Here is a 27,071-nt window from a genome sequence, read left to right as displayed (position 1 = left end):
TATATCTTCGAGATTGTTGGTGATATTATCCTGCTTATCTTGCAGTGCATACATCTTGGTTTGGCCTATGCCAAGTTTCCTTCTCACTGATTTCAGGCTGCGTCCATATTTAACGGCTTCTTCAGTCTTTCTCATGTTATAGTTTCGAATATCACTTAATTTCGCTTTGTTTATCAGTTTTGACAGCTCGGCGAATTCTGTCTTACCTCTTGAGTTGGACACTTTCATTTGTCGTTTCTTTATAAGGTCCTTTATTACTTGGGAGAGCTTGCCTACTGGTTGCCTTGGTACCTTGCTTCCCACTTCAATTGCTGCATCTGAAGCCAGCCTGATTACGGTTTCATTCATTAGCTCTATGTCATCATCATCTCTCTTTTCAAAGGCTGCATATTTGTTTGCAAGTACCCGCCTGAATTTGTCTGCTTTTACCCTTACTGCCTCTAGGTAGACCTGTTTCTTCTTGACCAATTGTGCTCTTTCTCTTCAAGTTGAGGTGAATCCATGCCCTCACTAACCTATGATCACTACACTTTACCCTACCTATCACTTCAACATCCTACACTATGCTGAGATCAGCAGAAAGTGTGAAGTCAATTTCATTTCTTGTTTCCCCATTAGGACTTTTCCAGGTCCACTTTCTTTTGCTAGGCTTCCTGAAAAAGGTGTTCATTATTCGAAGCTTATTCCTTTCTGCGAATTCTACCAGCGTCTCTCCTCTAGCGTTCCTGGAATCGACGCCGTATTTGCCAATGGCTTGTTCACCAGCCTGCTTTTTCCCCACTTTTCAATTGAAGTCACCCATTACTACAGTATACTGAGTTTGCACTTTTTTCATCGCTAATTGAACATCACCATAAAACTGATCTACTTCATCATCGTGACTGGATGTTGGAGCATAGGATTGTACTACCTTTAATTTATGCCGCTTATTAAGTTTAATTACGACTTTAGCTACCCTCTCATTAATGCTGTACAATTCGTCAATGTTGCCCGCTATGTCCTTATGGATTAGGAATCCTACTCCGTATTGCTTCTTATCTAGGAGACCTCAATAGCTGAGGACATGTCTGTTATTCAGCAATGTATAAGCCTCACCAGTTCTTCTAATCGCACAAAGGCCGATGATATCCCAAACAATGTCTCATAGTTCCTCAAAAAGTCCCGCTAAGCTAGCCTAACTCGAGAAGTTTCGAGTGTTAAACGTTGCAAGGGTCAGTTTCCATTGGCGGCCTGTCCGGACGCACAGACTCTTAGCACCCTGTGCTGCGTTACAGATCTGACCGCCGCCTTGGTCAGGTGCTCCTCAGCTGCTGGAGACTGAGGGCTATTAGGTAATTGAGTGAGTCATTTGGGAGAGAGTTGCCTTCAGAGCGGGGTTCAGCGCACTGCAGAATTTCTGCAAAACACACTTCACACGGCCAATCTTCTGACAGCTGAAGCATTGCATTGGTCTTAGAATAAATGGTCTAACGTGGTGGCGAAAGTGGTCAACCTTCACATAGGAAGGAAGAAATTCACCCATCAACGTTATCCTAACACAGCGTGTGTTACCGAGACGACCAACATGCACAATGACGTTGTGTTCACTTGCTGGTTTTATGAGAAGTGGGAGGTCTGCGTTAGATATATCATTGTCAATGTCATAGATGACTCCTGTTATTGTGGCACCAATCGCTGGCCCGATGGATCGGACCTTGATGTTACCCAGCTGCGTTACATGTAGTAGTGTGTTCAGCGCGCTAAGGTTCATCACATCGATTGCCAGGATGTTTCTCCTAGTATTTATCCTGACATCCTTGATCTCGTTCGGCACGGTGTTTTATATATACACGGAGAGTGCTTGCCTTTTGAGGACGCGTAGGTTGTCAGTAGCATATTGTGGCAGAAACAGGATGGACTGAGGCCATCGCTGACGCGCAGTTTTCCATGTGGTAGAACTTTTGTCTTTGGACTTCTGTGGTCACCCGCTTTCAGGTTCGCGCGCGATTACAGCGGGCAGCAACTTTGACATCAGCATACCTTAAAACACAAGGCTTGACTGTATCGACCGAGAAATGCGCATTGATTGCATTCACACGTAAACCTATGACGCCATACCCAGACCCCATTAATGGACACACTATCACCTATAGAAAGACCCATCGATTCTTGGGTGTAATAATCGACCGAAATATCTCCTGGAGCCCTCATTGCACGTACCTGAAGAAAAAAAACTGTTGTCGATTGCCCAGGTACTGAGATCTATGTGCGGGAAAACATGGGGCACATCTGTACGCCTCATGTTTCAGTTGTACAGAGCTCCATTCCTAGGATATCTACGCTACAGCCTTCCAGTGTTGTCCAGTACGTCTAAGCCAAATATTCGCCCATTGGAGAGCTTACAGGGCCAAGCATTGCGAACGTGTTTAGGACTTCCTCGCTGTGCGTCAACAGCTGCAACAATCGTGCTCTACAAAGATCATCCCATCCAAACATACGCTGCTGTGGGCCGTCTCAGGACGCATACCCGTCATCTTTCCCGCGTCCCTGATCATCACTTGGCGTTCTTGCGATCGCAGAAACCTCATGGAACGTCTTCCATTCTCTTCCATTACAATCACGGATCAGGAGCAAGGCCTTCATTGCCCTTGTGGTGTCCTCAACAGCCTCAGGTGCGCCTAAGTATTCCGGGTGTAGAGAAGAAGGCCAGCCACCCAAAAATAGCTCTGAAAGAGATGACGCTGCTATTAATCAATGAGACATACGGGGACCTAATACCGATCGCTCGGTGTCATCTATCAGCTCTTCATGTGCCGGTGTCCTTCCGGCTACGAAAATCACAAGGAAATTCAAACTGTCACACATGACAACATCAACGGCGGTAGAGCTTGCTGCCCTGTGTGCTGCTGTCAAATACCTCCTGGAAGAGACACCTCAGAAATGGGTCATCTTTTGAGACTTTAAGGCAACACTTCAGAGTCTACATTTTGCCCTATATCATAGGACTCATAAGCAGCTGACATAGGAAATAAGAGAAGACTACCATCAAGCTACCGCTAAAGGGCATGAAATTATATTCAAGCGGCTACCTGGACATACCGGTATTGGTGGTAATGACCTCGCCGACGAAGCTGCCCGGTCTGCCCATCGGGAAGCCGACCTATTGCAATCCCCTTATCAAGAAACGCCGCCTCAAGAAAACTTCATATCGTGCCTAAAGCTATGACACACAAATACTGGTCTTCTCCCAACCTCTCGAAGTGTCATCTCCATAGGCCTGATCCATCCTTAAAAGCAACAGGTGCAATGAAAAGGTTCCCGCTCTAAGGCGACAGTATTGTGCCGCCTCTGGCTCCGGGTGGCATTTACGAAGGCCTACTCGTTCCGTATTGCAATGGGGGATACGCCCATGTGCGACTCTTGTTGAACTATAAAATCAATTGAACACATCCTGTGTCTCTGTCCCCAGTACGACGTTGAACGTGAAGCTATCCGGACAGAATTGAACCAGCTGCACTCTAAACCATTTTCGGAACTGAACATCCTTGAACCATGGTGGTACGCGTTGATGGCACAGAAAGCCACGAAAGAGTTGTTGAAGTACCTCAAGTTGACAGGTCTTGGCAACCGCGTGGAGACTCGGTGCGAACCTTCAGTGCGCGAAACTGTGCTCTCTCTGTTTCCTCTCTCTCTTTTCGTCCCTATAACCCTTCCCCCAGTGCAGGGTAACAAACCGGACGTGCGTCTGGTTAACGTCCCTGCCTTTCCTCTGTTCTATTTCTCTCTCTTTCTCTAAATGGCAAAGTTTTATGCGGCTGCTCTACTCATTCGCCGAACGTGCCCGCGAGCGCTTCGAATGGCTCTATAACCAAGCCATGTTCTTCATTAATAATTATATTATATTCTATTATTATTATCTATTATTTATTATACGCTATTATATTCTATTGTGACGCAGGCATGTCCTCGACGACTGCTTATGGCTATCAACTCCGGAGGCTCCGCAGGTGCCTCAGGGGTGTCAGTATGCGCTGGAAAACTCAGTCCCATATGGCGGCGGAGCTAGGCGTCATTCATCTCGCCTGTGCAAACCTCGCTTCTGCTGCACCTACCGACACGTTTTCTGAACAACCCACATCTACCTTGATAACCAAGAAGCGGTACGGGTCTGCTACGACAGCTCACCCATTAGTGACGCTGTACAAGAAACACATGAAACAGTCCACAAGATCGAGAGTTTTGGCTCTCATGAACTAATCATTTGGGTCCTTGGTCACAGGGGCATTCCTGGGAACGTGTGTATTGACAGGCTGGTCCAGGAGCAGTTGCACAAGCCCTCAACCACTCAAACAGACATCTCGGCCATACTGAATGACTACGAGTGCCGTTGCCCGCTCAGAACGGCGACAAGCACTCCGATTGAAACTACGCGAAAACCCTACATCCCTGCCTGTGAAGTTTCCTCGCGCAGCGGCCACCCGTCCGCGTCGTCTCCCCACAGACACAGCGGTGACTCCAGAGCTGGGCTGGGCAATACCTAATATACATTAATTGAATGACTGATTGATTGACTGAATAGTTTATTTATTTATCACAATAAATGTGCTTGGAGGCGAAGGAAAAACCATTCAAGGATGGCTTGAGGGATGTTGTGCCTGGCCATCCCTGAGAACAAAAGATGCTTCACCGGCAGACATGCGGCTGTCACGGGTGCTGATCACGCCTCATCGTTCACTCAAGGCCGCTCAATCAGCGTCACCTGAGCCTTACGGACAGACAGTCAGGTTACAGGTCTTCGGCTTTTCGAGCACTCATAAATGACAGCAAGCTTCAAGACAACAACGTCGCCCCTCGTGACCATCACGAAGAGGCCACTGATTGATGACAGGGTCATTGGCGAAAACTTCAGGGGAAAGTCGTGGACGGCCGGTTCGTATTGTGCAACGTTGGAGACACATGAGACGTTGGGGCACGGGAGGTGATGAACGATTCGGCGTTTGTAATTGGCGAGTGAATTTCCTCGACGAGGGAAACAGGGAAGCATGCCAGAAAGGGCACAGGAAACGGAGGGCCCCTTAAGCCAAGTGTGTGCGGAGGTGGCAAGTTCGGCCAGCCTGCCAGAAAGGACAAAGGAAACGGTGGGACCGTTAGGCCAAGTGTGTGTGGAGGTGGCAAGTTCGGCCAGCCTGCAAGAAAGGGCAAAGGAAACGGTGGTACCGTTAGGCCAAGTGTGTGCGGATGCGGCAAGTTCGACCAGCCTGCCAGAAATGGCAAAGGAAACGGAGGGCCCGTTAGTCCAAGTGTGTGCGGAGGTGGCAAGTTTGGCCAGCCTTCCAGAAAAAGCACAAGAAACGGAGGGCCCGTTAGGCCAAGTTTGTATGGAGGCGGCAAGTTCGGCCAGCCTGCCAGGAAAAGTCACCCACGGCTGTTCGAATAGGCCAGAACAGATGGTGAAGAAAAGGCATAGGCCCAAAAGGAGAGAGGTGGACGCGGTCGAGGCGTCTAGAATAAAACGTGTGAAGCGACAGGGCTACAGAGGCAAATGTGCGAAGGTCAGGATCTAGGCGGAGACTGAAAAAGCGGAGAACGGCAAATTTCAAGCTTAGACGTTTGCGGAGATCGTGGATCGGGGTGCTGCAGATCGCAAAAAAGGAGAGTTTCGCGAAGATTCAGACGTAGTAATCGTCACCTAACCGCATTTCGGACTTCTAGTTGTAAGCAGAGAGACAAAGGGAAGCATCCTGTTGGTTGCTACAAGAGCCGGCCACTCGCGGGAGCAAGGAAAGGCAACTGCCTAGCACATAAACTGACAATGGGCGCGCAGTCTGTGATTGTACCCTTCTCCCAATACTTGGAGGCTGCTGTCCTAAAGTTGCAGCTATGACGTGCGTCAAGCAGATTAGCGGCTTTTGCCTTCTTCGAGACCTCCACCTTGCGAAAACCTCGGAATGCACGACCCTCTCGAGCTCCTCTGAAAGGGTTCGTTTGAGGCCCGAAAAAGAAATCAGGAAGGAGCGTTGCAAAGGGTTTTGTTCTTTATGTATTCATACTGTAGGAGATTAGTTGGGGGCTGAATATTTGAGAAGCGTAAGGAATACCGCAAAGTTTTCTTAGGTTGTTAGCATTTTCAGCTCAGGTTAGATCAAGGATTAACGTTCAAGTGAAAAGTTTACGTGACGACACGTGTACCATTGTAAAGCAAACAGGGTCAGTGTTGCATACAACTTGGAAGATCACGAGCAAGTTGCGCAAGTGGATAAGTGAAGCTTTTGTGGAAGTTCATAACGAGTCGTCTTTTATTTGACAGGATTGCTTTTTTAGGCACGTTTTGTAGATTAAGTTCATGAGCTTTCATTTCTTCGACGATATTAAATTTTTTGAACGTTTAAGTCTTCGCAGCTTTTGTTCGACAGAGGGCATCATTGGTCTCTTCTGCTCGTGGTATGGCAGATTTTTTTTTTTGTTCGTTTGCTTGCTTCCATGAAGACGTGACAGCTGAATCCTCTAGAAAGGAAAGCGTCAGTGTTTTCGTTTTCTTTAGTCACAAGGAGATGTAGGCTGAAGATAAAAAGCCTTAGTGTAATTTTGATTGCGACTTGCTTTGGAAAGTTTGCACGATTTCGTTTTGGAAATTTTTTATTATTTTTCAGATTTGGTGACTTATTCTAATCACGCGGCGTCGTAATATGTAAAGGTTTGTCGTATAAATGCGGCCACCTGCTCGGATTTTATTTATTTATTTATTTATTATTTATTTACCCTAAAGGCCCAGCTTGGGCATTACATAGGGGGGGGGGAGGACAATTGATATACAATATACAATGATATACAATATACATTGTAAGTAGAATATCCTTATATGAAGTAGTACATGCTATACAACTTTTACATCACTTTTAATTCGACATCATACGCCAGTAATTCTTACATTATACAAACAATAATCTGACATCTGAAGAAATGCAGGAAGAAATGTTAATGTTACTAATTCACGAATGTTTCATTAAGTGCTTGTTTGAATATAATATGGTCAGTTATTTCAGCTATATTACTTGGGAGATGATTCTATACCGAAATGGCTAAGTGCAGACACGAAAACTGCAATAGTTTAGTACGTGCAAATGGTTGTTCGACCTTAAATTCGTGATCAATTCGTGAGAATTTTCTTTTGGCTGGTAAGATGTGTGCCTGAGAGAATATATTTGGGTTATGAAAAAGCCGATGGAAGAAAGTTAGCCGAGATATCTTTCTTCTAGTCTGCAATGGGATGAGTCCTAGGTCATGTTTTATTTTGGTGATATGGTTTTATTTTGAGATTGAGCGTAGCTTCACAGTGGCACAATATATAAGAGCGATTGAAGAAAGGTGGAATAAGTCAGACCTTCTGAGCCAATTTAGGAACGTGGTAAGAGTTGTAGATGGTTTCCCTTTTGTTTATTTTGCAAATTGGCATCATGTAGTGATTATATAGCTATCTTGTGCTAAGCGTTACGGATATTAATTAATCAAGGCCAGTTCTCCCTTCGCCTTCCTGACCTGAGGAAGCTTTAATTCATGATTGCTTAGCTTGATTACGTAAACCCGTTTGTGTCTATTCGCAACGACACATAATTGGAAGTTTCTTGGTACTTGTCCGGATCAACGTGAACCTTGTGTTTTAGGTTTTTCCTTTAGGTAGGGGGTTGCCAGATTATTTGAATTTGTACAGTCTTGCGATGAGAGTGGCTTGCGTGTGGCGCTTGCGCCATTGTGTGTGGCTGACTAAGGTCGCTCCTTGGAGCTTGTCATCTTGCATTTATGCAGTCCAATCAGAGCCCACCTATCAAGACGCCTTTGGCCAGAAGACCTTCATTCTCGGAAGCTGCGGTCCCATGGCTTTGAGCAATGCGGGCATCAAGCCGGCCGAGCTGCATCGAACAACTCGGCCTCCCGATGCACCATCTGGCGGCGGGGATGCTGTTGTGCTTATGACACCATATAACAGTACGGTCGTAATTCAGGCGATATTCCGGCGAGTTCCGACGAGGATTAGCAGTTCCGACGAAGTAATTAGTTTTTCGAAAGACAACACTTATGAGAACTACTGTGCCTTTCCGCTTAACATTAGGGATATATTTCACTCTTTGCGAGATAAAGAGCTGTTTGAATGCGTGGAGGTCGCCAGTGACAATCACAGTATGGTGAGATTTCATAATGAAACCGGTCTAATCACTAATCAGTTCTTAGAACTTTTAATGTTTTATTTATTTTCTATGTTCGCCGCTTGGGGTGATTCAACGTTCATACAGAAAGAAGGCGTTTGCATAGGGTCTTGCCTCGCCCCAACTTTAAGTGACCTTATTCTTGCACATTATGACAGGATTTTGTGCTCTCGCTTGGAAACAACAGCGGTTTCAATGGTATTCAGATACGTGGACGACTATTTGGCGATTTTAAAACGTGACAGTGATCATCAACCACTTCGACAATCTGCTCTGTTTTTCGGGAATGCCTAAAACCTCTCACCTTAACATGTGAAGAGTCTGTTCACGGACGCATTAGGTTCTTAGACCTCACCTTGGCTCTTTCTTCTTGGCTCATAAGAGACAAGAGGAAAGAAGCTCCTTGTTCCGTACGCATCTGCACAGTCGAAATTAGTTAAGAGGGGCATCATCAATCTATGTTTTAAAAATGCACTTCTGAAACCTTGCCAGCATATTGTGCAAAAAAGTTTCGATAACCAGATTTCGTGACTCTGCGCAGCTGGCTACCCTTTGCAGCTGCTGATTGCGGTGGCTGACAGCATGTTAAGAAAAAGCAGAATCAATAGTCCTGGTGCCGCCTTGCCGCCATGCAGAAGTAAAAACGTGGTCGCAGCGCCGTATATATATAAAGTCGGCAACAATTTCAAGAAAATTGTAGGAGGAGTTGAAGTTGACGTTGTTTTTTCTGCCCCACTTAAACTTTCTTGCCTGTGCGCCAAGGTTAATAATCCCAAGAAGATCTGCAATGCTTGTGTTACAAATCATCGCGACCCGTTTGTTCTCCCATGTGTGGATGCTGTAGTTTACTGCATTACATTGTTATGCGGGAAAGAATATTTGGGACAAACTGACAGATGTCTTAACGATCGCTCACAGAAGCACTCAATGTTCATCTTGGTCATATTGCTGCACATTGCATGAGTTGTGGCTGCAAACCTTATTTCAAAAAGACTAGAGTGAGGGGCAGGCATTCTAATCAACTGACATGGGAAATTGTAGAGGCGTTTGAAATGAACCGAAACAAAGATAGCGTGAGCTGCCCATCTGCCGCGTTGTCAGCGAAGAAGATACTGTTCTTGACACCGTAGTGGTGACTTGTTACGCTGTTAGGCGACCTGTGATGTTGTGGTAACCTTACACTCCCTTTCCGTCTCTTATTGTGCGGTGCTATATATACTGTGACCAAGTGCAGTAAAGCATCAGTTGTTAGTAGCGCTGTGTCCTGTGTGCCTTCTCTCGTGTGGCGCGTTTCTTTGCGCTAAATACTATTAACATGCAATACCAACTAGAGCACCAGTCTGTTTTGTTGATCTGCGACCTTGTTTCCAAATGAGTGCACATTTAAATGAAAGCACCGTAGAAAAATATTTTGCTTGTTGTCAAATTCTCTGACTAATTCACTGACTGTAATGCATCCTTAGGGTGCCATTTCAAGCCGTGTAATACGTTACACAAGTAGATACGCTGACAAAAAAGAAAACACCAACCGCGCAGGGCAGACAAATCGTCCTCGTACCTGATGACTGCAGCTGGTTCCCCGTTCTTTCTTCACGTCAGCACCTTCCCTTTCGAGTACCACGCATAATCATACCCAGCCCTTGTAGCCCATGCTCTTGCTGTCGTAAGGAGAATCCTTGCAGGCCTAGTCATGCTCTCTGTTTATAGAGGCCCTCGCTAGACTGCCGAAGTTCCCTCCTCTTCTCTAGCCAGATGTGAGGTAGGTCCTGGTGCGCTAAGCGAACGATCACACCCCGTATCCTGCCTGACTTGGATGTCATCCCGTGGAAGGCGGAAATGGCTGCACGAACAAGTTGACCGACACCCAACTTTGTATCGACGTCATTGACTTTAGCTTATAGAAGGTCTTCCCCTTCCTCGGGAATCCTTAGGTATTCCGTGGATTTCAATATTCAAGCGCCTGTTATCAAATTTATCAGAAAGCAATTGAGCTAGCCTTTCCACTTCTCCGACTTTTTTCCGTTAAAGGGAGGAGAGAGGTTATTCTTGTTCATGTCTACTATCATCAGTTTGATGTCGGCTTCTCCCAACAGATATACAGGCGCGGCCACTGCTAGTGTGAACACGGAGCCCATGGAATTCTTTCGGCCTTTAATGAAAGCCCACGAAATATGAAATTAAACCACGTGACTGCGATGGTGCGCTATCGTATTGCAACGGTCTCAGCCGTGCTTCGAGCCTATCGACGACGGCGCTTCCTTTCTGTGTGCCACCGCCGAAGATGCTGACGCACTGTGAAGCCGATGCATAGAGCCGCTCACTTCGCCACGGTCCGCGCGCACGGTTCTTTCGCACGAAATAGCGCATGAGCGCAGTAACGTGGTTTTATTTCATATTTCCGCGGGCTTTCTTTATACGCCGAAAAAAGAAATCACCACGCAGCATGTGCATTGCCGCAATAAATTGGATAGGTCGTTTCTGTACCACCTCAACAACGCAACGAAACGCACTTGGCCCTAAAGTGAATATAAAAATTTTTGTATAGTTCATCTTAGTCAATTGAAGTAATTAAGCGGAATACAAAAGAATGGAAATCCTTAGCACAAGAGAGAGAGAAAAGGATGTATAGAGAGGCAGGGAGGTTAACCAGAGGTAGTTCCAGTTGGCTACACTGCACGGGGGGAAGGAGCAGGGGGATAAAAAGAAAAAAGAGTGCAAGGGGGGAGATAGAGATAGAAAGAGAGAAAGAGAGACGAGCACAAATAAACCGCCTACACTATAGAGCAGTAGGGGGCGGCGTTCTTAAAGTCCGTCGTGGAGGCCCGTAGACCGCAGGAACCTCAGTAACGCGACTAGGGCCGTCAGCGCGGATCTTCTTTCGGAGCACTGACCTAAAGCTTTTAGTTCTGATAGTGGACGATTGTCCAACTGGTACAGTCCTCGGCACATCACCTGTCTCTGGGCACTATATCGCGGGCAGACACAGGTGACGTGTGCGAGCATCTCATCACTGTTGCATGTGTCGCACGTGGGGCTGTTGGCACAAGTTACGTGAAACACCCTGTATATGGATAGAGTGATACGATAATAAAACATGCCGAGTAGTTTCTGCACTATTTTCGGACGCTGCAGGCAAATATAGTCATCGGCAGATTTTCCCCAATAACACCGCGTTCAGAGAATCAGACACCGTTATAAGGGTTCGAACAGTAGTGCTGCAGTACTTTGAACTATCATAACTTCTCTCTTTTTGATTTCGTTGTTTGCTGTTCAATATACATAGCTCTATAGCAAGGTTCCGCTCCATCTCCCCTATCCGCTATGTTGTTCCCATCTCGGTCTAACACCCTTTCCTCTGCCTTTGTCCATACGTCCGCAAACGTAATATTTGCTGGTTAGCTTCATGCACATTGCACATTATCTCCATTGTGTGTCAACTTTTTTCAAAAGTTGCTGTGGTGGTTCGTGGGCACAGGGACCCAGGTACAGGAAGCAAAGTCATAGACTGGACAAACATTTATCCACGACAGACGGCAACAATTACACTTACGATGAGTTAACAAGACACTGAACTATTTCTACATGGTCCACGCAGTCCACGACTCACGCGAGTTGTCACAGCGCGCGTCTCGCTGACGCTACGATGAGTATCTTCGTAAGGTCACTCACAAGAATTGACGATGTCGGAGACGTCAGCGCTTGTAGACTTGATGCTCCGTTTGTACGATTTCGTCGCACAAACGGCCAGCAAACGTGCAGATGATGAACTACTCGCGCGACAGCACGGTAAGCCCACGCGGTCAGCAACGCCGCACCGTGGCCACGACCCCAGCAGGCGGTTGTGCCGGACCCTTTTCACGTGGCTCGCCCGAACTTGTCGCTCTCGACCAAGGCCATCTGGTACCGCTGGGCTCGAACGCTGGTTCACCGTAGGAACAGCACCGACCTGTTCAGCCTGGTCTGAATCACAGCTCTGGCCGGAACACAGGCTCACCGTAGGACACGCCAGTTTCGTCTCGGCTGGTCTGGTAGCACCGGCTTGGTCCGTGTCGTGTCTCAGGTTGTTGTTGTTATTGTTGTTGTAGCCTGTGGCACGTGTGGCTCCTACCCACGATGGGGGATTGGCCAAGAAATGGGTGGATTATTCCAAAATAATATAGAGCATAAATTTCCTAATATCTATGGGAATAGCATTGAATAGGGTTGAATTACCGGTTAAAATAAAATCAGGAAGGTGCTGTTGAATGAGTACTAATTAATTTAAAAGTAATAAAAAAATAGAATTTAGCAGGGCATTCGTTTAGATTCTGTAAGGAATATTTGGACAGCGAAGCATGCATCCCTGTGGCTGAATCCCAAAATGGACGCCCCGAACGAAAGAATTGCAGGTTCTGTCAAGTCCAGGCCAATTCTTCGAAAAGGTATCTCCAGCAATCTTTTCCTTAACGCAGCAAAACGGCGACAAGATAGAAGAAAGTGCTGTATCGTCTCCTCCTCCTCACAAAAAGAACAAAGGGGAGAGGGAACCAAACCCGACCTGTGTAAATAGAAATTTAGGGAGGGAATGCGGCAGCGTAATTTGGTGAGGCAGACCTCAAGCATCTTTGTGTAACAAGATTCGCTATGCCAGGGAAATGCCAGGTGTTTATACTCTGGAGAAGCTGCCAAATGTGGGTTTGATAAGGCTGATCTAATTGATCTCATCCGAAATCTTGCCGCCGTGATCTGTGCTGTCACTGGTAGAATAGGAAGAACAGGGCCCGCTAGTGATGCATGTGCCAGTGAATCGGCAGTTTCATTAAAAAACAAACCTTTATGACCAGGCACCCAAATCAAATGAATACATTTCACATGGGCAGGAACTAGTAAGTGGAAGAGTTTTAGCATGGGTGACTCATTAGTAGCGGTAAGGCAAGAGCATACAGAAAGGGAGTCAGTAAGAATAGCAGCCGTTGTAATTATTTGGTCTAATTTACGTAAAGCTAGAATTACTGCTAACAACTCGGCCAGAAAAATAGGCACAAAATCAGGCAATCTTAAAGAAAAAGAGCAGTCGAGCGCAGGACAAAAGATTCCAATGCCAGCTTTTTCCTCGCACTGTGAGGCATCTGTCGCAATGATAATGTTTGTTTCTAGGGTGCTTAGGTGGTCTTGCAACATGGCGTTTAAGATGCCGTAAGGGAGTAGTTTCGCGTGGTTCGGGAAAATGTCGTCGAACCTGATCTCTGGGTAATTTGAATGCGTATTATTAGGAAGCACATCACGAATTTGCACATTTAGTGGTTCAAGTAATGTTTGCACAAATATAATCTGTGGTCTATGAAACCTGGGCCAATGAACAGAAAAAAATAATTCTGGATCAGAGATGAAAATAATTTGAGGACGGTTTAATGATGATTCATATAGCCTTAAGAAGGTCTGAACGGTCAGAAGGTGAAATCGGCATAATATGGGTGGGATTCTTGCTTCCATGTATAATACGGCATTTGCAACGTATTTTGGAAGGCCTAAGCACAGACGTAGGGCCTCTCGTTCTAACAAAACTAGCGGCCGAAGCTTGTATGATGGAACACCTGAGAATAAAACACATCCAAATTCTAACACCGGACGAACGTACATTTTATATACCATCAAGAGGGATTTTCTGCGAATACCTGTTCTTCGATTGCTTAACTTGCGCAAAATGCCCATTGTACGAGCTCCTTTTGTCGCAATATATTCAATATGTGGCCGCCAGTTAAGATTACCGTTGTAAATAACTCCAAGGTACTTTAACCCTTTGCGACACGGCGTGTACAATTGTACACGCGATTTTCACGAGCTTTTTTGCGAGCTTCTATCGTCGTCATCAACACTTGGGCCATTGGAGCCGCATTCGAATTTACCGCTCTACCGGACGGTGCTGCCATCTCGTGATTGCCGCGCCAAATGCATTACCAAAACAAGAAAACAAGATGGACGCCTCGACGTTCTACGGCGCGTCAAGTAGGTGCTCTTGGCTTTATCTTTTCTGCCTATTTAAAACGTTGATTAAGCTGGAACTAAAGCTGTGGACCTGATAACTAAGTGCTATAGATAAGAATAATACGGAATTATTTTTTATTGTACTACTGGTTAGGAAACGGTGGTCATGTTTACGATGGCGTGTCTATTTGTACACAACGTGTCACAAATGCACCGTTTAGGCGGCCGCCGGTTCATCCTGCTGTAACTGCGGCGAATGTCGCTTTTCTGCTTTACTGAGCCTTTTTTTCCTTTTATAGGCATCCAGACTCATGCGAGAACAAGACGCAAGCCTCCGAACTCGTCAGTAGACCAGCTTTTTGACGCCATCATGAATGGAGATGTGTCAGACGCCGATCTTTCTGACGATGAAGTCGCCGATGTACAGGCAGCTCAAGCGGTAAGTGGCAAATAGCGAAATTTCTTGTTAGCAGTTGCATCATTTTGCCTTTACGTTTGCAGGTAACTGCATCGAATGAGGAGCATGACCCTAAAATGCATCCTGCAGACGACGAGGGTGATCTCAGTGACAGTGATGAGATGCCTGCGAAAAAAGTGAAGCATGTCAAGTGGCTCTCCAAACCTTTCGATCCAGTGGACACGCGCTGCACCTACCACCCGCTTGGCGGATCAACGCCAGAAGAACCGTTAAAGTATTTCATGAAGTATTTCACCGATGAAGTGTTCGAGGACTTCACGAAGTACACAAATATTTATGCCTTGCAGAACACAGGAAACGAACTTTCGTGCTCCGTGCAAGAGATGAAAGTGTTTTTTGGAATTCTCATTTACATGGGTGTCCTGAAATTCCCACGTGTCCGCATGTATTGGCAAAGCGGTACCCGAATTTCTGCAATTGCAGATGCAATGGCGGTAAACAGATTTTTTAAATTGCGAAGCGCATTGCACATAACTGACCAGAATGAGCCAAGGGATGCATCCAGTGTGGACAAGTTCTGGAAGGTGAGGCCGCTCCTCGATGTCATTAGGTCCCGGTGCCTTCAGCTTGAAGAGCTTGAACATAACTGCATTGATGAGCAGATGGTGGCATTTACAGGAAGGGTCCCAGCAAAACAGGTGGTGAAAAGTAAGCCAAACCCTGTTGGTGTGAAGATCTTTGTGCGATGCAGCACCGATGGTCTGGCGCATGATTTTGAACTCTATCAGGGCAAAGGCACAGGAGTAGACCGGGAGTTCTCCTACCTTGGTCTAGGGGGCTGTGTGGTAATGAGACTTGTGGAGTCATTCCCACAGCACCGCAACCTGAAATTGTTCTTTGACAATTACTTCACGTCCGTGCTGCTTCTGAGGGAGCTAAAAGGTATTGGAATCCTTGCCACGGGTACGATCAGGTGCAACAGGCTGCTGGGTTGTAAGCTGAAGGGCGAAAAAGAAATGCGAAAGGAGGAGCGTGGGAGCACCGATGTCAAGGTGACAGAGGAAGGAGACGTTGCCCTTGTGCGATGGAAGGACAACAATCTGGTCACGGTGGCCTCAACACAGGTTTCCACTGGTGAAGCTAGGGCTGTAGCTCCTCGAAAAAGGAGCGCATCGAGGTAGAATGCCCACAGGCTATACTAGAGTATAATCGCCACATGGGTGGGGTTGATAAGTTGGATTTTATCATGTCGCTCTATCACATCAGAGCAAAGACAAAAAAATGGCCTGTAAGGGTAATTTCACACCTCACCTCATTTGCGCTTGCAAACTCATGGTTGCAGTATTTAAGAGATGCTTCTGCTGAAGGCCTTGTCCGAAAGAACACGATGGACATGCTACAGTTTCAAACCGATACTGCCATGAGCCTGCTTGTTTCCGAGAAACCTTTGGAGAAGAAGCGAGGGCGACCAAGTGCGGAAAGCTTACAGAGGGTATCAAAAGCACCTCATAATAGTGGACCCCTCCTTACAAACACTGTTCGTTTGGATGGTAAAGCGCACTGGCCTCAGCACGTGGATGCACGATTCCCACAGCGTTGCCGGAAGCCTGGATGCAATTCCAAATCACGAGTTCGGTGCAGGAAGTGCGAAGTGTTCTTGTGCCTGTCCGCCACTAATGACTGTTTTTATGAATATCACACCAAGTAAGCAAGAAGGCTGATCAGCTGATGACCAAAGAGGAATTTTTTATCGCTCTACCTGCAATATTTTCATGCAATAAAGCCTTCGGTTGACTTTTGCTGACTTAGTTGTATTGAGTCACAGTGTGTACATATGAGGACGCGACCTAATTTATTAATACCTAAGGTACCGGCTTGTTTATGGTTTTTTACTGAAATATTGTTCATCAAGAGTGCACACAGGCAGTTTCAAAATTTTCTGATGACTATATCCTAATGCGTGTCGCAAAGGGTTAATGACTCTACTTGTGGGATGTCTTCGAGATGGTAGTGCAGCGATATGTATACTGGGTCTTTAACAGGAAAAAGAAGTATAGCACACTTATTAGCATTCAGGTTTAAGTGTAAGCTATCCAGCCAGTGTTCCAGTTCCCTTAGATACGACTGCAATGTTTCGTAAAGAGAGTATATGTCACTAGCCATACCAAAAAAGGCAATGTCATCAGCATAAACGTAGGTACTGACTCCTGGGTGAACGGGGATTCTGCTCAGTAAAATATTAAATAATACTGGTGAGAGTACCGATCCCTGAGGCACACCTCTTGTTTGCTTATGTTTTCTAGAAGAATAGCCGCTTCGAAAACAGGTTGAACCCGTACACGCCTGGAAGCGTAAGCTCAGCCGTTTTCGTTCCGGAAGCCTCGGTATCCCAAGCACGTTCGTCTCGAGCTCGCGCCTTCGCTTTGTCGTGGCTTCCGTTGGCTTCTTCCAGGTTGCCATACTAGGTTCTTACTGCAGTTGCCTAAATTTTTCCATGTTTTTCCAACGCACTCTCATGAGTATCCGAAAGACGGGTTTGTCGTCAAATTCAGGCAACTGCCGAGCTCTACCGCACCGTTTACGAGCATATATTTATTGGAAATTTCTACCGAAGAGCTGAGAGCGGCTAATGGCAGTCGGCATGCTTTCTAAAATGAAACATCATCTGCTGTTACATCATGATCACCGTCTGATCGGTGCAAAGTCAAATCAAAAAGCGCGTTTTGCAAGTCCACGATCAGCGGCGCACATTGCTCCACCTCGCGCTTTAACATCCACCTATATTTAAGTAAACTTTGCGCATTGGTGTGAACTCCTAATGGTGTGTCATGATCGTGATAATGAAAATGTGAGCGCCTCATTTGAAACGGAGTGGTGGTAAATGTTATCCAAGTTTGTTCATTCAACTTTCCGGTGTTTCTTCATAGCTTGATACTAGCTTGATACACTACGCTACATTTACTGTGAATTACTGACGTATAAAAACGAAACGTGCATAGCGTGATGCATTGCTTTTAAAGAATCTTACGCCCGTAGAGCGCGCGACCTATTCATTGCGCATTATGCCGATTATGCACTGAAGCTTAGTATGGGACAACTACGAACATGTGCAAACGAGTACGCAGTAAACTAAACGCTGACGCGCTTTATATTCGAACCATAAAAAGAGAGAGAGAGAGAGAGAGAAGTCATAAGGGAAAAGCAGGGAGGTTAAGCATTGCAAGATGAGCCCGGTAGGCTACCCTGCACTGGGGAAAGGAGGAGGGGAGTGAAGGAGAAGGAAGAGAGAAGTTCAGACTTTGCACAGTTACATAGACAAGCGTTCATCGCTGATTTATTCACAGGCGGTCATACAGGCTTGTGCATTTCAAAAAACGCAGTAGCGCCTTTGTAGCCTTCCACATAGCAGACGCACGAGGCCACGGGCCCAAGATCTCCTCCGTAAAAGGCCTGTCATCTAAGTGCCCCAAAGCTGTCCGAAGGGCACTCCTCCCATCTTCGTATGTGGGGCAGTCACAGAAGGAATGTTTGGTGGTTTCCTTAACGTCACATGTGCCGCAATAATCACTGTCCGCCATTTCAATAAGGAAGCAGTGCATCGTACCGAGTGTAAAGGCGGCATGAAAAAATCGCTGGTTGCGCAGCGTACCTGCGTTAATCTGATGCAAGTCCGGCGGGCCCCAAAGACTGTTGCGGAATGGCAATATAATGAACTTGGTTAAAACACGTTGGCGGGCTAGTTGGTTTGAATTCATAATAGAATGTGTAAGCGCGAATGAATCATGGCGCAGAAAGAAACACACATAGACACAGCGCTGTGTGTCAGTCCTACGAGCGCTGTATTTGTGTGTCTGTTTCTTTCTACGTTCTCGTTCAGTTGCGCCTACACATCCTATCATGGAAATATAATACCCGTTTATATTGTTAAAAATATTTACCTGATAATAGAAGAAATTTCAAATAAGCTGCTGGCGCGAGCGGAGAAATTCACAAGTAAATACCTGTAAACTTGCAGCATCTCTGTCACGGAGCCATCGTGAGTAATTAATTGATGTATGGAAGTGTCTTAAGAAGAATCTTTAGCTCGGGGCCTCCTGTCTAAATACATTGGATAGGAGAAATTGTTTTTCTCGGCAACAACTACACCAAAACTGATGAGGTTTGTTGCATTTAAAAGGAAAAGTTAAAATCTACTGATGGTTCATGGCGAATTCTTTATTTAGGTTGTCCATTTTTAAATAAAAGTCTACAAAACCGCAAATTTCCAGAAAGCGGAAGTATGAAGTCTAAACTGCGCAACTCAACAATGAAAGATGATATCACAATTCTGTAAATTGCACCTAATAGCACAACTAAAGCGGACAAAATCGATATATTATACATGGCTTTCAAATAGACCCTTAATCTGTGAGTAGTACTTTTGCAAAACCCTTGTAAACAATGTAACATATTCACGTAAGATATTAATTGACATATCAAAATTTTCCGCTTCGGATGCTCTAATGGATGGAACTTACAGTACTGCGACGATATCTATTTTAGGTGCAGAGCTAGGTGTTTGTAAACTTCGTACTTCTATTTTTTTAAAACATAACTGAAAAATTCAGGCATTAAATTAAAATTCCGCTTCTAGCAGTCAGTAGAATTTAACTTTCTCTCTCAAATGTAACAAATTTCATTAAAATCGGCCTAGTGGTTATCTCAGAAAAGCGTTTCTGCGTTTTACATGTGTTTGAATACGTGACATCGGAGTTGGGGTCGAGCTGTAGCTTCCCCTTAAGATACAAATGGCAAGTATCGTATCGCATACAATTGATCTGCCAGCATCTCGTATCTGTATCATGATACATTTGGACTATACATTTGCTCAGCGCTGCTCCAGAGTGGCACCACCGCATCGGCCTCGCATCGTCAGATGACAGTCGATGTACCCACTGCCTCGACCGCGCCCCAGCAGACCTACAGCAGATCATGTGAACCTGCCCTGGTCTCAATCGGCAGCGCCAATAAGCCCTCCAAATGATGCCACCGAGGAATAGGCCACGGGACTTGCACGCTTGGCTCCATCCTGCTGCTCAACCGGACGTGCAGATCTAGTTTTCTGGAATCTCTTGTTTTACATCCGTGAGAGCAACCTCGGACACTTTATTTGACTTTACCCTATGCCTCTTCCACCTTGCCCTTTCGTCCCTATGACTTCGGTCAAGGGGTAATCGTATCCTTAATAGAAAGATAAACGTCTTAGCACCACCACCGCCCCAACACCTTTTCCAAAATAAATAAATAAATAAATAAATAAATAAATAAATAAATAAATAAAAAACGCAGGATCCGTAGGATCCGTGGTACTTACGCCAAAACGAGTATACCATGGCTACAAGATTCTTGAGAAGTTCTAAAACATTTTTACCCTCAGATATTTAGAATAAGTGGACGCAAGCAGATTTCCTATACTGAAAGCCTACGTATAAAAAAAACAGCGTCGGCAGCACTGTGCATGCGCAGAACCTGCACTGTAATTGGGCACATTGTGCACCCGCGAACCGCTGCTTACTACTGGGCGTGAGCAGGGGTTTGCGTGCGCGCGGGTGACTTGGTGGCTGACGGATGAAAAGTTCAGAGAGGAGACAGGGCGAAAGGGAAGGGACACCAGAGGTTCGCTCGTAACATGTGTGGGTTGTAGGGAGTTTCGGAACAGAGTTAGACGCCTCACTTGCATTAAACGCGCTAGCACTCTGCGAGACGCTATACTGAGCGCATCCCTCGAAGACCTTAATGAGAACGCAAACTTAAGGGAAACGCTAGCCGACAGGGCGACATTTGGTGCCTAGTGTCAAATCGAATACTTTAACGCAATTACTCTTGTTGCAAAGGGGTCTCCCGTGCGCCTACATTTCTGGTCTGCCTGTGTACCACCCATCGTTAAAGCAACAAGAGGAAGCAGGCGCCACCACTGGGAAGTCGGAACTCCCGGGTGTCATCAGAAGTGCGGGCTACTGCGATTTAACTCTCTTTATGTAGCCTTGATCCTGCATCCCAGTAAAAAATAAAACACAGAGTTTACTGCTGCTATGAATAAAAGTATGTAAAAATTATTGCACCCCACAACAACATCTGCAAACTTCATTGATACCTGTGGCGCTGAACTCATTCACTCGACAGCAGCAGGCTCTCACAGCAGACACCGTTCTTAAGAGCAACTTCATGATGCACACAACGCTGTCATCAGCTACAGTATTGAATGTTATGACCTCCGAAATACATGCACAGGCACCGCCACTCTCAGTGTCTATGTGGTGCCCAGAACCTTGCACAGATTCCCAAGCTACAATTAAAAACATTTCCATTCTCCAATGCTTCCCTGTAACTCCCGATTCATTCGGCATAGTTACTTCACTAAATCGTAGGGGTGGGCGAATAGTAGTTTTCTGATACCAAGTACGCATCGAATAGCGCCATAAGCGAATCGAATCGAATGTGAATCGAGGAATCACAGAGGCAGTAATCTCGTGCGGAAAGCCCGCCTTTATTAGCCACTGCACTAGCTCTTGCCTTGCAAGCTGGTTGTCAGCCTGCGCTCACACGCCTTGCTGAGGGCAGCTCGCAAAGCGCAGGCAACTCGCAGGGAGTGCCCCGAATCGTAGCTTAGCATCCTCTTTTGTTTAACTTTGTTGGTATGCTCAGCATACATGTTTTTCATTGGGGCTGAAGAACCCAAACTCGGGTAAAGGGTGTTGCTGCGGACTTTGCGACCTTTAAGTACCGGACCCTGGATAGGGAATTTTCGCCCTCTGATTTTGTACTCTCAGTGCTTGGGCTTCGTGTGTGCATCGTGTGTGCATCGTGCATCGTGTGTGCTGCACAATACGGAACAGAGGGGAAAAGGCTTTACATACGTGTTGCCGTTCGCATTATCAACGTGCAATGTACACACGATCCCGTGCACACTACGCAAGTTTCGGGTTCCATTTAGCACTATACGTCGTAGCTGTCAGCATATACCGAGACCAAATAAGTGCAGTGCTTTCAGATGTAATCTTACCAGGATTGATTGATTCTGCGCGCTTTGATTGTTGGAATAATGCTAACTCACCAGAAACTCACCACGTTGTTATTAACACACTGCGAGCCACATATACACATAACGGTATACCTTCACAGCGTATATAGCTATAACTCATGGCCCTGCTGATAAAGGAACTCTTTCAGTATGAATCTCAGAGCTTCTGCATGTTGATATTGCAGCGGTGTTTGCACAACATAAAACAATTTTTTATCTATGTTTCAGACGGTTTAGGTTTTAAAAAAGAAGTGTATACCTATGCTCTGGAACGTTTAAAGATTGCACTAAAGGAAAAGAAAGAAAGAAAGAAAGAAAGAAAGAAAGAAAGAAAGAAAGAAGGAAAGCGTATGTATATTCGACAGCTTTCTTTATTATTAGAACGCCCTGACGGTGGCAACTAGAAGAGAGCGACGAGCTTTATGAAGTTCGTAGAAACATGGCAGAACGCCAATAACATCTCGCTTTGAACACCAACCCATATAGTTGGGTGTTTATAATCTGATGGTCTGTATAGAGTGCTTTGTATGCGATGTGGTCAGCTTGCACTGCCGCGCGGACAACGCGGCGAGAGCACGCGCATACGCAGGGGTGTTCGCAGATCGCCTCGTATACATACGTTAAAGTGGGGCAAAAAAAATAAAAGAAAAAAGGGAGCCGCTCCCGTGCCACTAAGTATAACGGGATCGCCTCGCTCGCTGCAGTTGGTGACCACGTTCGAATTTAATAATGACTAATTTAATTTAATTGTAACATGTAACAAATATATTTTCGCTAGCAATTCGGATATGATGAAGCGAATTTATTATTTCAAATTTCGGCCATACGTGTTTCGGCAATATATATGTCAGTCTGATTCGGTGGTGGGGTCCCATGAGGCCAAAAATCACAATCCAGAGACCTCGTGGGATGACTATCCCTTGTTTGCAAGTAGCGGAGTAGTTCGCGGCGCAACCGCCGGAAAAAAGCCGGTGATTTGCTAGCGTTCCGAAAAGGCACGCAGAATGAAGGCTCCCATGCGAGTATGGCGGAATTCGATCACTTTCCGCCTAAGAAGTCACCATCATTCTCAGGCTGTGCAAATTACGCGCACGCCAAATGAATGGCGCAACGGGCTTTCGGTCTCTCACACGACAGCCAGGTAGGACTCGTCGCCTTGTGAACATCCCGTCCGAAAAAGACGGACTTCAAATGCGTAAGTTTTGTTGCGATAGCGATTATAGGGACACTCGAGGCGGAATTACACCGTCGCTGTCGTCTATTCACGGGCGCGACGGCGCGCGCCCCACCAGAGGTCATGTGATCTGCTGCGGGTGCCAGGGCGAAGAGCGAGCATGCGAGGGCGAGCCGGGAAGGCTGGCGGCTTCATGCGCGCTGTTGGAGGTCACGTGACCTGCCTAGCTTAGGAGGCGTGGCACAGCTGCGATGAAGCGGCCGCAAGGAACGTTCACTTTGGGACAAGCACGCGCGCTCCCCGTTGCCGGCTCTCGTCATCACGCCAGCGTTGTGACCGCGATTGCTCGTGGTCATCGATTGAACTCTCTGCTCATGTGTCTTTATGCATGCGAAACAACGTTTGTTTAGTTAGTAAGTAAATGACCGCACAGGATGGACTGAGGCCTTAGTGAGAAAAAGGGCAAGTACCTACACATTATTGACCTTGCAGGCCAGCTTCGACAGTTCCACAGGGTGATTAGAGCACCGCGTTTGTCGCAAGCGATGTACAGCCGGTATTACTCCACTTTGCACTGCCGATACAACTACAAGCTTTACTTCGTGTAATAGTGTTACAATGCGAAACAAGCAAAACTAGATTTAGCTCAAAGCTTCGGCCACATGTAGTGACGCTGTAAACGGGGATACCGAAAATAAAAGCTGTATAAAATCGGTCCGGACTACTTGACGTTCTAATACAAGTGCAGAATCCCCCCCCCCCCCCGTAGCTTCTTATGCAGAGCCAGAGATAGTGTCACTATATTTTTCCCAGGTAAAGGTTGTTTAAGCTACAAATATGTCCGGCATTTCGAGGTGAGATCGCAAGGAGCCAGGCGAACATGCGTCAGATCTCTTGCTATTGTTGTTGCGAGTTTCGTTTCACATCGAACGCTTACACAGACGCAATCTTCGAGAGAACCTTCTAGGAGTGGGACAACGGGGCTGCCCTATAGACACCTCATAATAGCATAACGAATAGTTATTAAAGGGACTGACAACCAATTTTTAAGGGCCTAGTTCTTTACGGCTAAACGCAAAGCTCACCATCGCTAGTGTTTACAGCTGCAGCGGTTACTGCCAAAAGCGCGTGGATATATTCCAAGCAGAATTTTTCGATCTGAGCAGCCTCTAAGAAAGTAAGAGTCCGTCCTTTGGCAACACTGATAAGTGAGAGCGATACCGATAGTAAAGTGTACCGATAGCCCGCCTCGCAAATTGTGAAAGCCGCCCATCGTTGTGCTTTCAAAAGAGTGAGTGCAACTGAGGTTAACCACCTACATTTTGACCTTTACAACCACATCTGAAAATAAAAAGCTGGTACAATAAATTTAAGTTATTATACAGACTTTTCTTACATTTGTACCGCGTTTACCCCCAAGTACACGCATACGTCATGGATGGCTAGCCCACGTCGTCGTTATTCTGTTGATAGACGAGCCGAGCCAACACATCAGAAAGTAAGGCGAAGGCAGCGCCACTTTTCTACTAACTACAAACGAAGGCCTGTCTGCACATTGTAAGTTGTAAAAGGTTATAACCGCAAAAAGTGTATTGCATTTCAATACAAATAAAAAGACCAGGAACCGCATGCACTGAACGGTCACGTGATAGACCTTTTATGCAACTTATTTTTTTGCCGCGTGGGGCGCCAAAGGTCATTTGTTGCGACTTTTAGTGAATTAAAAATATAAACCTACGTTTAATGAGAAAAACATGGCTAGTTTCAGCCAATACTATAGGCAATCTTGTATCAGCAGGGTTATCTCGACTCATGTTCAGAGCGGTTGCCTGTGCCTTTAAAAGGTAATCGAGCCGGCGACGCGCCTACATCAAAAAATCTTGAATTTATTTAACGTCGTTCCTGCAAGAAGTTTTTGTTTCTGATAGCAAGTTGTACTGAATGTTACGCTAGCTCGTGAGGCCTCTTGTGTGACGTGTGCCTCTGAGATGTGAAATAACGCGAAAATTCAAGTCGTCATAGCAAGTTATGCACATTGCTTGTATTATTAGTTCGTCACGTGTGAAGAGATGTACGGGTAATGTGTCTAATCACGCAAAAAGAAAAATAGTAGGCAACCCTAATCTCTGACTTAGGTTTCTCTTAGTGGCACTCGCACCTCGTCGTCGGTGTTCTTTAGTTTAAGCGAGCGAACGTCTTTCCCCTGGCATGACATGCGGGTGAGGAGCGAGGGAGGGCGAAGAGGAAGCGCAGCGCGCGCCACCTGGCGCGGCGTAGCCCCCTAGGGAGCGGCGCACGAAGCACACTTTGCGCCCCTCTCCGATGCTGACGTCAGAGCGCGTAACAAGCGCGCGCGGAGCTGTTGCGAGCAAGCGAGCGAGCAGATGAGCGCCGGAACAGAAGCGAGAGAGGAGGAAGTGACGTCACATCCGCTCTGCTAGGCCGATGTTCAGTCTATGCCAGGCAACTGTTTTCCATTAATTAGCCGGTAAATATCGTGACACCTTCTTGTATGTGACGTCATTAGTGATGTTATTACTTCCGCTTTGTACTTCAGGGTTTCCAGGAATTTCGCCAAAGTCGTGCTCCCGTGGCGGGTCTCTTAAAGTCTACGATTATGTGCTTTGGTGTGCAGGTAATCAGTGATTTCTAATTAATTCTAATTATTCCAGGCACTTCAGTAACTCGTAACTAAACTTATGCTCTGATATGTTTATGATGAAACTCATGATTTGTAAACTGAACTATTTTTTCTATTTTTTTTTCTGATTCATTTTGAATTACGTCCCCGGTTGTCTCAGGAGGTGAAGCGGAAGTGCTGCGCAAGAAACAAGAGAGTCACTCGATGCTTCCGCCACTAAAAAGAAAAAAGAAAGGTGGGGGGTCAAAAAGAGACGTGAATGCGTGCACAGAAATCCTGTAGGCAACATCTGTCATTCGCAAAGTGCGTGCATGAAAGACGCCACAACTTCGCACCGCAGTAAACTCAAGAGGCCTCTTTAAGGCGTGTTTGCATCAGCGCCTTGCTAGCGCTAGTTGAAGTCCCTTGATGTGCGTGTTCGTCAACGTGCACTTCAAGCGACGATTCACGAGGGAGCGCACGTACCTCGGCGGCATCATATGCAATAGACTTGAGCTTGTGCTGGCAAGTCCTTTCAGTCGGATTTTTATGACAGAAGCCTTTAGTTTTAGTTTTCTCGCGAAAGCCAGTAGAAATACTATTATTAGGCATCTATGGGACAGCCCCGCTGTTCCCTTTCACGAAGGTTCTCTCCAAGATTTCCACGTTGATGTTTGCTTGTCTGCGGTTCAGTTTAATCGCCCCGTCATGGCTTAGTCCTAAAACGGCAACTATTTCCAATTTTTTTCTTTCCTTCGTATTCACAAACCGCATATTGCTTTTTTCAATGCCACCACTGCGCCGTGCCACCGTTAATGTCAGCCCCTGTGACGCAGTCTGCAGCATTCTGTCATTGCCGGAAATGATGCGAAAATAATATTCCAGCAAAACCTATCTCACAATGAATGCCGACGTTAATGCGATTAGCACTGAAGCAATGTAGCGACACACCGTATTGCCATCGCCGAAACTCGTCACGTTTGCAGCCGGGCTCCTCTCTCGCGCTTTGCTCTGGACACGCTCTGCTCCACACTCTAAAAAATGAAGCAGACCCAATGAGTTGGAATCCATATGCAGCAGAACTTTGTGTGAGTACATAAAGAATCGAAACACTAGTACACTAGTACACGAGCACACACACACACACACACACACACACACACACACACACACACACACACACACACACACACACACACACACACACACACACACACACACACACACTAATTATGCTGAGCCTTTTGTTAAGCGGAGTTGCCGACTACTAGCAAGAACGATGGAGGTCTTGAACGCATTATGTGGTTTCAGATGCAGCATGTGCATACGTACGTAGCGCGATTCGAATCCATTCAATCTGCAAGACACGTTTACTTCCTCGTTACCGTGCAGCCGCGGATACGCGGTGAGCTTTCCGGTTCTTTTATTTTTTTCCCGCACGACCGGCATCTCCGCGGAAGCGAGCGCCATCTGATGGTTTTTGCAAGAAACCCAGCGGCGCAGGTACTCCGCTGCGATTGGTTGGCCTAGTTGGCAAGGGAACAGCCAGGCCGCAACCACGGTCACGAAATTCGGGCTAAGTTTGTAAAGCTTCGCCAAGGTAAATATACCTGGTAGCGAAGCTTCCATAGGAGCCCATACGTTCAAAACATGGC

The 27,071-nt window shown here is 46.2% G+C and overlaps 1 protein-coding gene across 1 annotated transcript in view; it reads right to left on the bottom strand.

Annotated features, from left to right (window-relative positions):
• LOC142565054 (palmitoyltransferase ZDHHC11-like) overlaps nucleotides 1–12,821 on the bottom strand; it is a 122,033-nt gene extending 109,212 nt beyond the window's left edge. The window contains exon 1 of the mRNA XM_075676232.1: nucleotides 11,850–12,821. The gene's annotated coding sequence lies outside the window, so the exon portion shown is untranslated. The remainder of the gene's footprint in view (nucleotides 1–11,849) is intronic.
• Between the last annotated feature and the right edge of the window lie 14,250 nt (nucleotides 12,822–27,071).

This window comes from Dermacentor variabilis, chromosome 1 (genome assembly GCF_050947875.1).
Source record: "Dermacentor variabilis isolate Ectoservices chromosome 1, ASM5094787v1, whole genome shotgun sequence".
In the NCBI taxonomy this organism is placed as follows: domain Eukaryota; kingdom Metazoa; phylum Arthropoda; class Arachnida; order Ixodida; family Ixodidae; genus Dermacentor; species Dermacentor variabilis.
Note: the sequence above shows the minus strand (reverse complement) of the source record. Positions and strands in the feature narration are given on the sequence as shown.